The sequence below is a fragment of the Triticum urartu genome, chromosome 6 (genome assembly GCF_003073215.2).
Source record: "Triticum urartu cultivar G1812 chromosome 6, Tu2.1, whole genome shotgun sequence".
Taxonomy (NCBI): domain Eukaryota; kingdom Viridiplantae; phylum Streptophyta; class Magnoliopsida; order Poales; family Poaceae; genus Triticum; species Triticum urartu.
The window spans coordinates 317154561-317167543 of record NC_053027.1 but is presented as its reverse complement, the minus strand read 5'-3'; positions in this window follow the sequence as shown (position 1 = coordinate 317167543).

Genomic DNA, 12983 nt, shown 5'->3' with positions numbered 1-12983 from the left:
GGTGTGCGTCGTGTGCTGTATAGATTTTCCCACCTTTCTTTCAAAATGTCAGGTGTTGTATTAGTATTATGATGTTAGCTTCTTAAATTCCTGCTAGTAGGACATCTATTCTTGAATAGTTTGCTTATAAACTTTCCTAATCATTCAGAACCAACTGCAATATATTGATGGGCATAGTACTCTGCTGTCTGCTCATGTTTACATCTTTCTTTAAATGTCAGCCTCACATGGAAAGTGCTATGGAACAAGAGGTTCCAGAAGGTGGAGAACATTCCTTCACTCCGCACATTCCTTCACTGGTTGTGTTTTTTGTTGGTGCCATCTTATGTTACTAGTTACTAGTGCACAATATGGACATGTGCAATCTTATGAACATGGGGTAATGATACTAAGCTACTAGTTGTGTTATTTTGGTTGGTTCATCTTATGAACCTGTGGTGTAATGATACTGCTGGGCCTAAATTATTGAAATCCTGGAGAATTCTATTATTATTGTCAATATATTCTCCTGTGTTGGTTGACTGCAAAATTGTGCAATGAATTTTTCTTTTTGAGACACTATTGGTTGTTGTTGGTCACCCTTCAGTAAGGGCTGGAACAAAAATACTAAATTGTGTCAGTGGGCGGGACCGTTTCAAGGCCCAATGTAATTTTTTTGACAAAAAAATATTCAATATGTATTTGTTTGATAGAAATGGGTTGGCCCAGTTAATGATGGATTGAATAAATGGCCTGCATGCCTTGGCCGAAGAACGAATATTATTAACAGGATGATATGTTGGGCTTGGCCCATGCATATGGACCAAAAGTAATTTGAGAAGTGGGATGGATTATTGGGTTCAGCCCATTAAAACAATTGATTTGGACAGTTCCTACATGTCATCCATGTCATCATTTTTTCAATGTCATCAAATGTGCCACGTGGACGATGCCATGTGGCTCGGCCACATCAGATCCTACGTGGTCTAGGCTCATTAGTAATGACCATAATTTTGGTCTTAGATTTCATGACGTTAATTTTGGTCAAGGGTGGCCATGACGAAAATTTCAGAAAAGGTCACGTTTGTTTGTTCTTGACGGCCAACTGTTGACCTTCATAACTTGGTCAAAAAAAGGTCAATAAATGATAACAATGACGAATCAACGACCAAAATGGGGAGTCATAATTGACCGTATTTCTTGTATCCTCAGGTAGCTCTTGCCTATTAAGGTAGGCGAAGAAGGGTTCGGTCCATGGGGCAATTACTGTCGTTATTAGATGGCTGAGCCCCCGATGATATAGGTATTGTGTTTGGAATCTGGGGTATAATCGGATCCGGACTAGTATTGCCGCTCTCATCCTGCCGCACCACGGATGGCTTGAAGAGCCTTTCCAAAAAGATGTTAGGCGGGACGGGACCACGCTTGGCGCCCATGCGATCAAGGACATCTGCCGCTTGATTACTTTCTCGAGCCACATGATGAAACTCGAGTCACTCGAACCGAGCTGATATTTTGAGTACGACGTTACGATAGGACGCCAACTTTTGGTCTTTGATGTCGAAGTCTCCGTTTATCTGGCATATTGCAAGGTTTGAATCCCCGCACACCTCCAGGCGTTGTATGCCCATGAGACAGCCATCCAAAGACCGTGCAATATGGCCTCATATTCGACTACGTTATTGGAGTCCGTGTATAATATTTGGATTACATACTGGACTGTGTCTCCTTTGTGGATGTTAAGACAACGCCCGCTCCTAAACCAGCTAGCATCTTAGAGCCATCGAAGTGCATGACCCAATCGGAATATGTACCGTACTCTTTAGGGAGCTCGGCCTCTGTCCATTCGGTGACAAAGTCAGCCAATACTTGTCATTTAATGGCTCGGCATGGTTTGTATGTTATATCAGATGGCAATAGCTCAATGGCCCACTTGGCAATCTGTCCTGTAGCTTTGCGGTTGTTTATTATGTCATTGAGTGGTACTTCAGAAGCCACCGTGATCGAGCACTCTTGGAAGTAGTGCCGTAGCTTCCGGAATGCCTTGAAGACCGCATATGCTATCTTTTGGTATTGAGGGTACCGGGATTTGCATGGTGTGAGGACAGTGGATATATAATATACCGGTTTCTGAAGTGGGAATTTATGTCTGTCCTCCTCTGGTTCGACGCCGAGCACCGCACTCACCACCTGGTGTGTTGCAGAGATGTATAATAACATGGGTTCGCCGACGTTCGGTGCTGTCATGATTGGGTCGCTCACTAAAAGAGCTTTTAGTTCTTCCAGTCCGGCTGTTTCCATGTCCGTCCACTCGAAGTGGTCAGTGCGTCGGAGCAGGCGGTATAGTGGCAATGCTTTTTCTCCTAATCTGGAGATAAAGCGGCTTAAAGCTGCCACGCATCCGGCTAGTTTTTGGACCTGTTTGAGGTCTATTGGTGTAGCCAATTGTGACAAAGCTCGGATTTTGGCTGGGTTTGCCTCAATTCCTCTACTGGAAATGATGAAGCCCATCAGTTTTCCGGTACGGACGCCGAAGACACACTTTTCTGGATTGAGCTTGATGTCATACGTACGGAGGTTGTCAAATGTGAGACGCAAGTCATCTACTAGTGACGCAACGTGCTTAGTTTTGATGATGACATCATCCACATATGCTTCGACCGTCTTGCCGAATTGTTTCTCCAGGCATGTTTGAATCATGCGTTGGTAGGTCGCGCTGGCGTTTTTCAGCCCGAAGGGCATAGTGTTAAAGCTGAAAGGCCCGTATGGGGTAATGAATGCCGTTGCGGCTTGATTAGACTCCTTCATTTTGATTTAATGGTATCCGGAGTATGCGTTGAGGAAACACAGTGAGTCATGTTACGCAGTAGCGTCAATGATCAGATCGATGTGGGGAAGGTGGAAGGGATCCTTGGGGCAAGCCTTGTTGAGGTCTTTGAAATCGACACACAAGCGCCAGGATTTATCCTTCTTTGGTACCATCACCAGTTTTGCTAGCCAGTCCGGGTGTTTTATTTCTCTAATGAATCCGGCCTCAATTAACTTGGCTAGCTGCAGCCCCATAGCTTGTCATTTCGGTTTGGAAAAGCTCCGCAGTGTTTGCTTAACCGGTTTTATCCCTTTAATATATTGAGGCTATGTTCGGCCAACCTGCGTGGGATTCCTCGCATACCAGAAGGGTGCCAAGCGAATATGTCCCAGTTCTCGCGCAGGAACACGCGCAATGTAGTGTCGACCGTCGGGTCCAGCTGTGCTCCGATGGAAGCTGTCTTCTCGGGGTCCGTCGGGTGAACTTGAAATTTTACTACTTCATCCGCTAGTTTGAAGGAGGTGGATTTGGGCCGCTTATCGCGGATTACGTCGTCCCTATCGACCATGGAGCGTAGTGCAGTTAATTCTTCGGCCGCAAGGGCCTCGGATAGTGCTTCGAGGGCCAGGGATGCATTTTTTTCGGCACGGAGCACTATGTCCGGATCACTGGTGAGAGTGATAATACCGTTTGTCCCAGGCATCTTGAGCTTTATATACCCGTAGTGAGGTATGGCTTGAAAGCGGGTGAATGCGTCTCTCCCCAATAGGGCGTGATATCCACTGTTGAAAGGGGCCACTTGGAAGGTTTTCTCTTCAGACCGATAGTTCTCCGGCCTGACGAATACCACGTCAAGTTTAATTTTTCCCGCGCATCTTGCTTCCCGACTAGGAATGATTCCTCGAAAGGTCGTATTACTTTGCTCCATGCAGCTCCAATCCATTTGCATTTTATTGAGCGTGTCCTCGTAGATGAGGCTCAACTCGTTGCCGCCGTCCACGAGAACTTTAGTGAGCCAAAAGCCATCCACAATTGGATTGAGAACCAAGGCGACTGGTGCCCAGACTGGCCAGAATTTTGGTTCAACATAGGCATTAAAATTTATGGCCATGTCATTCCAGGGATTTATTGTTCTAACTTGGCAGACTTTGGCGAGGTCACGGAGTGCCCTCTTCCGCCGATTGTTTGAATCGGAAGCCTCGAGGACCGTCAATACTCTAAGGTCGTTGTCTTCCGGAGAGTACTACTCTGAGGGGTTTTTGGTGAGGATATCCTCACCGCTCTTGGCCATTTGCTGGAGTATCCAACATGCTCTAAGGTTGTGGGTTGGTTCATTATCCGGTGTCGTGTGTATTTTGCATGGCTTATCGAGCCATCCCTCAAGGACGGTTCCACCTCCCGTAATGGGTTTAATTTTCTTGCCTACGGGGTCGGGTGCCCCGCGAGGGTTCATCCGTTTTCCCCGCCAGGGAGGTGGCATGCAGGCCGGTGGTCCCCATCGAGCTGTCTGAGTTTTCTAGGCGCTTTCCATTGCGCAATACTTTTGTACTATGGTTGCCATGTCAGCGAAGTGTAGTATGCGACGGAGGTTGAGGGCATTGAGGATTCTTTCGTCCGCGCAATTATTGCAGAATACTGAAATCGCGTCCTCGTGGCGGCTATCTTTAATCTTGTCCTTGACAAGGAGGAATCTGGCCCAAAAGTGATGGACTATTTCCTGAGGCTGCTGCCATACGTACATGAGGTCGCATATATCTGGGGGACCGGAATTGCTTGGCGAATATTGCTTGTGGTGGGTGGGTAGCGTTAAATCCGAACCCTGACCCAATGTGGAGTCCAGAATTTGAAAAACTTCCAAGTTTTTTAGTTCGGGCTCCAGGTTTCCAATGATTCTTTAGGCCCAACGACCATTTCTAATTTCAGAGGACTCGAAGTGTCACCCCACAGGCGGGTATCCGGCTCTTCGAGCTCAGAAATCCGAATGTAGCTTGTTTTCAGGATAGGGGAAGAGTTGTTGTTTTGCTCCTCTATGACCGCTATCGAATGTGTGACCGGTGGAGATTTGATTTCTCTCTGATCAGGTTTAAGCCCATCTGATCATAGTCTGTAGCGACCCCCATGGCGGCGATGCAATCTAGGAGTTCATTTAAAGACGACAAATCTGCCGGATCCATCCGTTTGGAGTATTCAGGGTCAACACGGAGATGATTTTCGATGACTTGGGAAGTCATCGTTGGCTTAAACGCTGAACGGGCGGCCATGGTGAAGCTGCCCAACGGGAGGGTTTGGCCTGAGGCCAGGGCTTCCCCAGAAGTGATATTGTCCTTGATAACAAGGCGAGCCATCAATCCTGTTGTCTACGCCACAGCGGAACTCTCAATGAAAGCACCAATGTCGGTGTCAAAACCGGCAGATCTCGGGTACGGGGTCCCGAACTGTACGTCTAAGGATCGAAGGTAACAGGAGACAGGGGACACGATGTTTACCCAGGTTCGGGCCCTCTTGATGGAGGTAATACCCTACGTCCTCCTTGATTGACTTTGATGAATATAGGGGTTACAAGAGTTGATCTACCACGAGATCGTAATGGCTAAGCCCTAGATGTCTAGCATGTATGATTATGACTGTGATTGCCTCTACGGACTAAACCCTCCAGTTTATATAGACACGGGAGGGGGCTAGGTTTGTACATTGTTGGTTTACAGAAAAAGGAATACTCATATCCGCATGCCAAGCTTGCCTTCCATGCAAAGGAGAGTCCCATCCGAACACGGGGGGAAGTCTTATATCTTGTATCTTCACGGGCCATTAGTCCGGCCCATGTTGCATAGCTCGGACGCCCGAGGACCCCGTAATCCAGGACTCCCTCACGGACTCCCTTGCGGATGGAACCTGAATAGGCAATAAACCTGGACTAGAGTCTTCCATGGTTAGTTAGCTCGTGGCCGACACCGTCGCTAGGCTTCCACTTGAAGGTTATCGAGATAGATGACGTGTACATGGCGGTAAGTGGCGAGAGCGTGTGTGAAGAAGTACACCCCTATAGGGTTAATATGATCTATTCGAATAGCTGCATCCATGGTAAAGGACTACTGGGTTGCTTATACAGTTCATAGCCAAGTAAAAGTGGATACTCTAAAATGTGCAAGATAAGCGTGAGTGCTCTGGATGGCCTTCTCATAGGGAGACGGGTGCAGATCCACAGTGGTGTATTGATATGGCGAATATGTGGACTCCTGTGCGCCACCTCAAAAGAGTTACTTGCAGTCGTAGTATAGGATAGCCACTGAGTCAAAGCTGGCTTACTGCAGTTAACCTCCACCACCCCTTGTTGATACTTATGCATCTGTGATGACCCACAAGTATAGGGGATCTATCATAGTCCTTTCGATAAGTAAGAGTGTCGAACCCAACGAGGAGCAGAAGGAAATGACAAGCGGTTTTCAGCAAGGTATTCTCTGCAAGCACTGAAATAATAGGTAACAGATAGTTTTGTGATAGGATAATTTGTAATGAGTAACAAGTAACAAAAGTAAATGAAGTGCAGCAAGGTGGCCCAATCCTTTTTGTAGAAAAGGACAAGCCTGGACAAACTCTTATATGATGTAAAGCGCTCCCGAGGACACATGGGAATATCGTCGAGATAGTTTTCATCACGTTCATATGATTCGCGTTCGGTACTTTGATAATTTGGTATGTGGGTGGATCGGTGCATGGGTGCTACCCTTACTTGCACAAGCATCCCACTTATGATTAACCTCTATTGCAAGCATCTGCAACTACAACAAAAGTATTAAGGTAAACCTAACCGTAGGATGAAACATATGGATCGAAATCAGCCCCTTACGAAGCAACATAAACTATTGTTTAAGCTTCTGTCACTCGAGCAACCCATCATCTACTTATTACTTCCCAATGCCTTCCTCTGGGCCCAAATAATGGTGAAGTGTCATGTAGTCGACTTTCACATAACACCACTAGAGGAGAGACAACATACATCTCATCAAAATATCGAACGAATACCAAATTCACATGACTACTAATAGCAAGACTTCTGCCATGTCCTCAGGAACAAACGTAACTACTCACAAAGCATATTCATGTTCATAATCAAAGGGGTATTAATATGTATATAGGATCTAAACATATGATCTTCCACCAAGTAAACCAACTAGCATCAACTACAAGGAGTAATTAACACTACTAGCAACCCACAGGTACCAATCCCGGACTTGGAGACAAGAATTGGATACAAGAGATGAACTAGGGTTTTGAGAGGAGATGATGCTGGTGAAGATGTTGACGGAGATTGCCCTCTCCCGATGAGAGGAGCGTTGGTGATGATGATGGCGATGATTTTCCCCTCCCGGAGGGAAGTTTCCCCAGCAGAATAGCTCCGCGGGAGCCCTAGATTTGTTCAGCCAAGGTTCCGCCTCGTGGCGGTGGAGTCTCGTCCGGGAAGATAGATTAAGATTTTTTCCTCATCGAAAGACTCCATATAGCAGAAGATGGCCATCAGAGGGCCACCAGGGGGCTCACGAGGTAGGGGGGCGCGCCCAGGGGGGTAGGGCGCGCCCCCACCCTCGTGGGCTGGGTGTGGCCCCCCTAGTGAACTTCTTGTAGTCAGTATTTATTATATATTCTGAAAATGACTTCCGTGAAGTTTCAGCACTTTTGGAGCTATGCAGAATAGGTCTCTAATATTTGCTCCTTTTCCAGCCCAGAATCCCAGCTGCCGGCATTCTCCCTCTTTATGTAAACCTTGTAAAATAATAGAGAATAGGCATAATTATTTTGACATAATGTGTAATAACTGCCGATAATGCAATAAATATCGATATAAAAGCACGATGCAAAATGGACGTATCAATATGTAGCTAGTTCTGATGTAAGTCTTGCTCGGTACACTTGTACTCACGTTTGCTTTTTTTATGTTTTTGCAGAGAGACTTCAGTCTCACTAGTAGTTCCGCGTGGACTTTGACATTTAGCTTGTTGCCTCAGCTATGATCTTTTACCCTTGGGAGGGTCTAGTAGATAGTCAGGCTTCTCAGCCTTTTTTCAATTGTAGATGTCTGTACTTAGACATGTTATGCTTCTTTTGCCTGTATGCTCTGTATGTTCGGTCATGTGACCCATGATTATAATTCTTACTATGTATGACTCTTCGGAGCCTTATGAATAAATACTTTGTGTCATAGAGTTTTGTTGTGATGCCATGTTGTATTTGTACATATCGAGCATATGGTGTGTATGATGTTGAAATGCTTGGTATGTGTCAGATCCGACAACCTAGTTGTTTATTTTTCGTAGCCTTTCTTATAGGAAAATGTCTCCTAGTGCTTCCACTAAGACATGGTAGCTTGCTACTGCTCCGGAACACTTAGGTTGGCCGGCTTGTGTCGGGGGTTGGGTGCGACATATGCCAAAGGATGGCTTATCATGGTGGGGGCGAGTAGAACGTCGCCGGTGCCTGGAAACGGGATGAGGCGAAGACATGCACGCCGGCGAATCTTTCCTAGCTTCAGGGCTCTCCGGGCATATAATACCCCTACTGCTGCTTTGCGGGGTCTCCGCATGATCACTATGACAAAGTGTTTACACGACTGCTCCTTGAGCTGTTTCCTAGAGGTAGGAGAAGGCAAGGCTAGCTCTCTCCTTCCTATATGATCTGGTCTAGTACTAATGGATTCCAACCCTCTGCATGGGTGCCCTGGGGGTTTATATAGGCCTACCCAAAGGGGTACAATGGTAAACCGGCTGGACGCGGGCCCGGCCGTCAGTCTCTCTGGCCATCGTTTTATCCGCTGACTCCTGGGGCCTGCCGACTAGCTCGGTACGGAGCCGATAGGCCGCGTCCGCCGCGGGCGGGTCTTGCCGGCTGCTCATTACTGTAGCCGTGCTTCTAATGACGCGGGCTTGGTCATGGAGTGGTGGCAACAGCCCCGCCGACTGGTGGGCGATCACTATAGCCACTCTGCATCACATCTGGTTAATGGCATGTGGGTCCCGGGGGAGAAGCTGGCCGACTCTCGGGGGCCGACTCCCAACGGGTCCGGCTGGTGGTGCACTTGCCGTCTTCTGGGATCCCGCTGGCTGGTGGGACCCGTCAACCCAGGGTCGTATAGACAAGCCGTCGTGGGCGCAGGATTCGGTCCACTGGTGCTGATGTCAGGGCCGGCGTGACAACAGTGCCAAGCCGCACGGAGATCTCCACGGGTACGGCGTACTGTGGCCATGCCTGCCTCTGGAAAGGGGTGGGAGCAGGCTTCACTGTAGCCACTCCCATGTCCTGTCCCTCTTGATGAGGACATGAGGTTTGTTGGAGTCGCGGGCTGACTCCCCAAGGCCGGCTTCTCGGGAAGTCGTCAGTCAGGAGTTGGCTTATCTTGAAGTCGTCCCTGGGACTCGACCGCGAGTGGCTAGTCGGTTGCCTTGCCGCCAACTTCTCAGAAGGCGGCTCTTTGTCCTGGGGTCTTGAGGGGCGCAGCTTGCCCCGATGTCTTGAAAGGTTCTGGGACTCGGGTTAGCCTACCCGTGGCCCATTACTCCAATAGTAGTCCCCGAAGCTGATGAGACGCCGTGGATGTTCGGCCGAGGAGCCTCAGCAGTTTCTCTTTCCGGGTGCCCAAGACATGGATCTTGCTTGACTTCTGCCAGGCCGACTAGAAGGGCTCGGACTCGCCCAACTCTGACTCGCACAATATTTCGAACGTCGAGGCGGGATCCAAGTAGCGTGTCGGCTAAGCTTCCAGGCCGCCGCCCGTTCCGGGCCCGTCACGTGGCAACACGTGGCCGGACCAGTCTGCCAGCCTACGCGCTTGACAGGACAGGTCCATAGGTGGGGCCCGCCATTACCGCGCCTCGGCGCCCGAGCGGATCCGCTGTGGCCCAGGCGGACGGGTGGGATTCCCGTGGAGTTACTGCATGCAGTAACTTTGTCGTGGAAATGTGGGGGTCGTGGGGTCGTGGGCGCAGTAAATCCCATGTCCGCCCCCTCCGCTTCGCAGCCCATGAGGCTATAAGTAGGGGGAGGAGGGGGGCGCGGCAGAGCATGCGCGCTCCTCCTCCACGCTACTCCTTACTCTTCTTCTTCTTCTTCTTCCTCGCACCACCATGCGCCCAAACTTTGCCGAACGCCGCGGCGATCCGCTCACGATGAGTTCTTCTTCTGCCGCCGCGCCTCCCTCGGTGCATTCCGGCACCTGGGATGGCTCAAAAGTCCATGATGACCACATCGAGTTCCTCCGCAAGACTCGTCGGCTCCCCGGCGAAGATTACGTGCGGGTATGCCTTGCGCCAAGGGGGGAGATCTCTCCGGTGCCGGAGGAGGGCGAGCGGGTTATCTTCCGCTCGCATTGCCTGCGCGGATTGGGGCTGCCGGCGAGCAGCTTCTTCCGCTCCTTTCTGGAGTTCTACGGCCTCCAGCCGCACCACCTCACGCCCAACACGGTGGTGCTGCTGTCCGCCTTCGTGGCCTTGTGCGAAGGCTTCCTCGGAGTCCTCCCCACCCTCGAGCTCTGGCGGGAGTTCTTCTATTCCAAGCTCGGCACCAGGCTGCAGGCGTGCCGGCTCAGTGCGGCGCGTTCATCGCCGTGCGGAGGTCGGGGCCCGACAACCACTTCCCCACCATCAAGATGATAAAGTCGGTGAAGACGTGGCATCGATCATACTTCTACGTGAAGAGCGTCTTCGAGAGGGGCGATTGGGTCAACGTGCCGGCTTTCGAAGCCGGCCCGCCGGCTGGGAGACTTCCCAACTGGTCGTTTCGGGCCAAGTCGCTGACGCTTGAGGGAGCCGGCGCTGTCGCGCGACTCCGAGTGCTGACGTAGTCGGAGGGCCTGACTGGTCCGGACCTGCTGGCCGCCTTCGTGGCGCGCCGAGTTCTCCCGCTCCAAGGCCGCCCCCACATGATATGCCAAATGAGCGGGCGCCGTGACCCGAGTCGGATGTGCACCAAGGACATGCCTCACGAGGAGGTGGCCTACATGGTGAACTACCTCTGGGACAGCAAGCTCCTGGAGGACTGGCGGTTCGGCAAGGAGCCGTACTCCCGCGCCAACCCCCCACCCACAGTGAGTTGCCCTTTCTTTCTTTCTTTGGATTGTCTTCTTTCTTGCCGAGTTTATTTGTGCGACCTGACCAGTCGGCTTTGGTCAGAATCCCCTCCTCCATCCACCAGCCGGCACCACGGGGCCGGCCTGCGAGTTCCTTGCCGACCGGGCGGAGAGCGACGTCAACGACCCCGATCTGGGGGCGGCGGCTTTGGAAGACGACGCCGAGGAGGAAGCGGCCCGCGGCTCGGGGCCAGTCCAGAGGACTGGCCTGATGATGATGAGGAGGTCACCCCCCGCCACCGGCCAGGAGCCAGCCATCCCGGCGCGGGCTCTTCTGCCGCACCGGGTGCTCAAGGTGGCAGGAAGAAGCATAGGGCTGTGCCGACCTTGTTCGGCAGTCGGCCGAAGAAGCCCAAGAGTTCGGCTGCGGCGACCAAGCGGGACGAGGCGGCCGCGAAGGCCATCCGCTTCCGCAAGGAAGTAAAGAAGCCTCCACTGGTCTCCGCGTGAGTATTCCTTGCTTAACGCTTTATTCTTTGTTTGTAGCTTTTGTCTGAGTCTTTTACTTGCTTCCCTCGCTTCAGGGCTCCCCTTACTCTTGAGAGGGTTGTCGCCGCCTCCGTCATGGGGTCAGCGGAGACGTCCGCCACCACTCGGTGGATTGACCCCGCTGCCGACCTCCGGGAGGTGACGGAGCGGAACGCGTAGGAGAAGCGCAACGAGGAAGAGGCCGCCCGCCTGGAGAAGGTGGAGGCCGATAAGACGGAGGCCTCCGCCAAGAAGAAACTGGCAGAGGCCGAAGCCGTCGCCACGACGAAGCGGCAGGCTGAGGAGGCCGCGCACCACCAATCGGCGGTGTTCGTCACTCCGCTGAACTCTGCGCCGCCGCCTCCGGAGTTCACGGGGCAGACTGGGGAAGCCGGCGGTGAGAACCCCATCATGGAGAGGGAAGGCGGCGACTCCTCCACGCCGGACGTGATCGTTCCGCCGCCACCTCCGCCGCCGTCTGGGAGCGCACAAGGCAAACAGCCGGCGGACCCGCCGGTGCCGCCGAATGAAGACGAGGCCGTGGCGAGGCTACTCCTCCAAGTTGGCTTGCCAACGCGCTGCCGTCTTGAGAAGGAGATTTCGGCGCCACGCCCCCTGGAGACCGGCACCGCCAGCTCGGCGATTCCAGACGCCGAAGCGACGAGCGCCGCACCCATTGGGTGGGTGCGAGGAGGCGGCATAGGGCCGCTGAACCAGGCGCTTCTGGACGTCCAAACGAAGCTGTGAGCTGAGGGAGACGCCATCCAGAACTGCACCAAGGCGTATCTGGCTTCGTGGGCAGCCGTCCGGGTATGCTTTCTCGTTGGTCCTTGTTTTCTTGTTCCTTTCTGTGGGGGCACGCCAGTGCACCGACTAGGTGTATTCCCTGATTTCTGGGCCGACTGTTGAGCAGGTGGCCCCGAACTTCCAATTGGTGAGTTCCAGGTACTAATTTTTGTCTGAAATACTTGTCGCAGGACTACCACAACCTCTGTGTCACTGCCTTCAACCGCAATGTTGAAGAGCTGGGCAAGGGGACCACCGACCTGTCGGAGAGCCGGAGTGAGTCCTTTTCCTTCTTTGCGGGGGCGCGCTGGCGCACCCGCGGGCTGTAGTCCCCGAGATTCGGGCCGACTGCTGAGCAGTCGGGCCGGATCTCCCAGGCGACCTTCTTTATTGATGACTTAACGCCTTCTTTCTTCCTTCTCTTCAGGAGCCAACGCTGCTCTTCAACAGCAGCTGAGCGAAGCCAACTCCGTGCTGCGCGCCAAGGGGGAGGAGTGCAGCAAGCTCGCCACAGAGCGCGATCTGCTGGCCACACAATTGGCAGAGCAGAGGGAGCTGCTTACGAAGAGGCAGAAGGAGGCAGAAGAGGCGGATGCCGTCCTCCTGGCCGAGTTCGCGAGCGAGCGCTCCTCCTGGACTGACAAAGAGGCAATGCTGGCCTCCGGCTTCCATGAGATTGAAGACATTGTTGATGGTGAGTTTCTTTACTTTCTTTTTTCGAGCTGCCGATTATAAGTCGTGCCGACTCCTGATTTTTGACTTGCTTCTTTGTTTTTTTCCGTCTTGGCAGACTTCTTACCTGGGCATTCGCAGGCCGCCATCCAA